Source organism: Jatropha curcas, chromosome 3 (assembly GCF_041381405.1).
Source record: "Jatropha curcas cultivar XTBG-Jc1 chromosome 3, XTBG_Jcur_1.0, whole genome shotgun sequence".
NCBI lineage: Eukaryota > Viridiplantae > Streptophyta > Magnoliopsida > Malpighiales > Euphorbiaceae > Jatropha > Jatropha curcas.
The window spans coordinates 6,187,080-6,191,395 of NC_143153.1; the positions used below are offsets into that span (position 1 = coordinate 6,187,080).

The window sequence follows — 4,316 nt, forward strand, 5'->3', positions numbered from 1 at the left end:
ATAATCAGGTGGTCTAAAGAATTTCCTCAACCGTCGAAGGATGCGTCAATTGAATTTCTCTCTATATATCTTTTTAGCAGAATATCAAATTAACACAGACTGAACCAATATAGTGCAAAGACTTGAGAACAGAAAGCTCATTTTGTCACTACCAAGTCATGCACAAACTTGAAAGATGGTGGGTTTGCTTTTTGAAACTGAATATACTTTAATAATGGTCACCTTCTTCTTCAAGAAAATCTTCCTTTTCAAAATGATTGCAGCAAAAAAAGAAAATTCAAGTGAGTGTTCATGCTTTAATTTCGACTAATTAACCAAAATCCTTAAGCACAAAATTTTGTATCAATGGAATTCTTATAATACAGATCAATCTTGAAATAATTCTTACATCCTCACTTTGTGCATTTTTAAGGAAGTCCTCATAGAATTTTGTGTAAAAAAGAAAATTTTAATTCCAGTTTCACCTTTTATGCAAATTTCTAATTATTTTTCATTTTCAAAAAAGCCCCGTATAAGTTGAAAAACGACTGTATTTTAGACAATTTGATGATTTCAAGAAAAATTTTTTTAAAAAAAAAATGCAGGCCGTTGCCTTCCAACAGCTGAAATGTCCGTTGGAGTGAAAGAGAAGGCAATGGCTATTTAGCCTTTGCCCTTTTATATTAACGTGCTTTATAAAACTAATAATGTTTATTTGACTGGTATTCACTTCGATCTTATGAAATTTAATGCAATTAAATTGAATTTAAAATTTAAAAATTAGATATTTCGAAATCAAACAAAAATAATAATACAAAATGAATAGAAACAAATATGAATAATGCAATAGAAATCTCTGCGTATGTAAACAATAGTGTGACAGCATCTAAACTAACGAAATCAATCCTAACACAAATAAACTCTACAAATATATATATGGGTAATCTAATCTCTGTAATAGACCCAAAAAATGATACAGAAGATGTGTTATACAAAGTTACACAGACTGCTGAGAATACCCATTGACATGTTTACTAGAGTTGACTGTTTTCTTCCTTCTGATCACAATAATCCATGTTACTACCTCCAAAACAACAGCGACGGCTCCCAAAAATATGATGATCCCAGTGTAAATCCATTTCCATTTATCTTCAGGGTGGTTCAAAATGTCAAGTCCCTCGTAGATGTTAACGATGCTCAAGGCGATGGTACAATATCCAATCGCATGGTGGTAGACGTTCCAGTAAAGTCTGTATTTGTGATCAGGCTTTGGCCTCAACAGCTAGGCAAATAGCTGCACAGTAATACCATTTAATTATATTATTTTGATTTCGACCAAAGAGGCTCCTTCTAGAAGCGTAAGTGGGGGATGCTTTGAAAAGATCGCACAAAGATTTGACCTTTTAGAAATGGTAGAAACAGAGAAATTGGTTCATTACCTGAAGAGTTCCCAGGCAGAAGAGGGTTATGCCAATGTTCCTGTGCTTGTTGTACTTAATGCCAGGAGAATCGCTGCCCAGTTTAAGACCGGTTCCCCATCCAGCAACCCCAATAATATAAGCAGCGGATTGACAAACCACATGAAGGTAGAACCATGCTGGGTTTGCTATTTTGAACACTTTTACGTATCTTGCTATCATCACTCCCATAGGCATCAGAATTCCCCAACTCACTGCGTTTAGTACTCCGTGAACCTGAAATCATTTCATTTTAAATTTTAAGTTAATCAAACTCAAATAATTGTCTTGTTCCATTTCATAATGAATATAAAAAATTTTACTTACATTTTTCTTAGTGCTTGTTGGGGCACTTCCGGCAGCGGTAGCTCCGGTCGCAAAATTGATAGCACCAACAGATGCTCTGTTTGCTGTATCCAGGGGATGGATACCCAAAGAAGTTCCACTCATAGGACCTTCTTGCCAAACTTGATTTGTAGATACCAAAGTATCATCAAGCTGAAGAGTAGCAAATATAATCATCTATCCATTTGTATACTCTGCTCTAAGATTAGACACACCAAAAGTCAAGCTCCCCTGTTGCATAGTCGGCGACGTACTCTGTATTTGCGTCGTGTAAGCAGTAGGAGAGCCACTAGAGTTGTGGAAAGCCACAATAGCCTGGGATCCACTCATCTGTTGCCCGCTAGGATTTAAAGCCCATGCAACCCAATTTGTCGTCGTCGTTTCGGTTTTCCGGAAGGCGATATCGGCTGTTCGGTTGTCAGTATGGTAAGTCCAATGAAGGAAAGAACTCAAAACTGGAAGGTCGCTGCAAGTTGCATATACTTGATTGCTAGAGAAACTATAGCTCCTGCAAGTTTGAGCTAAAGATGATGGAATGGACAAACAGAAAAGCAGAGTACAAGAAAAGAAGGCAGTCTTTAACAGAGGTTGAAGATGCTGATGTTTTGAAGAAGAAAGCCGTTATTACTAATAACGGCTAGTAGCCAACGACACCGTTTTATAAAAGAAAGAAAGAAATTAAAAGCAGAAAAACGGCGTCGCACAGCTAACGAATGCAAGTGACAAAACATATGCAGTATACCTTCTTCTTGCTGATAACGAAAACAGTTAAGGAGTTGCAAATCAGTTACAGAGAATGAAGAGAGAAAGATGAGTTGTCATAGATTTTAAGAGCTAAATTTGATATGTCATTGGCGTCCGTAAAAAATGTATAAAGAACTGTATAAAGATCTTGGGTGGTGAAGTTTTCTAGAGTATTCTTCTTCTCCTTTTCAATATTGTAATCTTCCTCTGTTTTTAGGTCTCTCTTGTATCTGTCGCTCTCTCCATCTTCTTATTCAATAAGATGAATTCAGTTAATTTTTTCATGGTATCAGAGCAGTGCTGCGCAGGTTTATTCAGTTTCTTCTTTGATTTGATGCTTTTTCTTCTTGCAACTTATTACTGATTGATTTGGAGTTTTTTTTTTTCCTTTCTTTCTTTTCAATCGATTGTTGTTTTCTTTGATCTCCTTGATCTGTTGTTAGTTCTTCCATCTCATTCTTAATCTTTGATCCTGTCGTTCTTACTTTCTTTCTTTAATTTTGTTAAAATGGCTCAAAATGACTATTTGACAAATCCTTCTAATCCTTTCTATCTGCATCCAAATGAAACGCCTGCCTTAGTTCTTGTTTCAGTTCCATTGAATGATTACAACTATCATTCTTGGGCCAGAGCAATGAAGATAGCGCTAGCCTCCAAAAATAAGCTAGGTTTTGTTACTGGAGCGATACCTGCACCAGTTGATCAGAACAGTGAATTGTATAATATCTGGAGCAGATGCAATACAATGGTGATTTCTTGGATCCAGAAGGCTGTGTCTCCAAACATTGCACAAAGTATCTTGTGGATAGACAATGCTTCAGAAGTATGGAGAGATTTACAAATCAGATTTTCTCAAGGAAATAATTACAGAATAGCTGATTTGTTAGATGAAATTGCAAGTCTTAAGCAAGGAGATTCCACTGTGAATGATTTTTACACACAACTTAAGATCCTATGGGATGAGCTGTTAGTTCTTAGACCAATACTTGCATGTATGTGTATCAATGCATGTAATTGTGGAGCAGTTACACAATACAGAAGAAACTTTGAGCATGAACAAGTCATAAGATTCTTAAGAGGCTTAAATGAGAGATTTGAGTCTGTTAAATCTAATGTGTTAATGATGGATCCTCTTCCTGATTTAACTAAAGTTTTCTCGATGGCAATACAGCAAGAAAGGCAGATTAATCACAGTTCACAATCTGAGTCAAAGATTATGCTCAACAAGTCTTATAGACCAAATTTTGGTGCTAAAAGTTTTCCACAGCAGACATCCAGAGGACAAAGGTTTCCTGCACAAATTAATACAACAAGAAAATGCACTTTTTGCAATGGAACTAATCATACTATAGACAGTTGCTACAAGAGAATTGGCTATCCTCCAGGATTCAAGCCAAGAAACAACTACAATTTAGGGAGACCAAATGTGATTGCAAATGCAGCAGTCAATGCAGTTTATGGAGATCAACAGAATCCTTCTTATTATCAAAATGCAAGTGAATTTTATGATCCTAACTCTAATGTGTTTCCTATTCAAGCTGTGGAGAATAACTTCACAAACTGTTCAAGGAGTGCAACTCAACAACAACCATCTGAAGCAGCTATTTCTTTTACACCGGATCAATATAACAAGATTATGACACTCATTAATCAAGATTCAGCAGATGGCACAGCACATACAATCAATAGAGAGCATGCAGTCAATAGCATCATGGCAACCAATGATCAACAATCAGCAATTTCCATATCTAATCAAACACAGAAAACAGGTATATTAAAATCTGTATCTAA

At 36.0% G+C, this 4,316-nt stretch overlaps 1 pseudogene across 1 annotated transcript; it reads right to left on the bottom strand.

Annotated features, from left to right (window-relative positions):
* Positions 1–802: 802 nt before the first annotated feature.
* On the bottom strand, positions 803–2,402 carry LOC149497418 (cytochrome b561 and DOMON domain-containing protein At5g47530 pseudogene; annotated as a pseudogene). The gene is made up of 3 exons (XR_016319982.1): positions 1,764–2,402; positions 1,419–1,673; positions 803–1,273 (listed from the first exon to the last, which is right to left on the bottom strand). The product of XR_016319982.1 is annotated as a cytochrome b561 and DOMON domain-containing protein At5g47530 pseudogene (transcript).
* Positions 2,403–4,316: the final 1,914 nt, after the last annotated feature.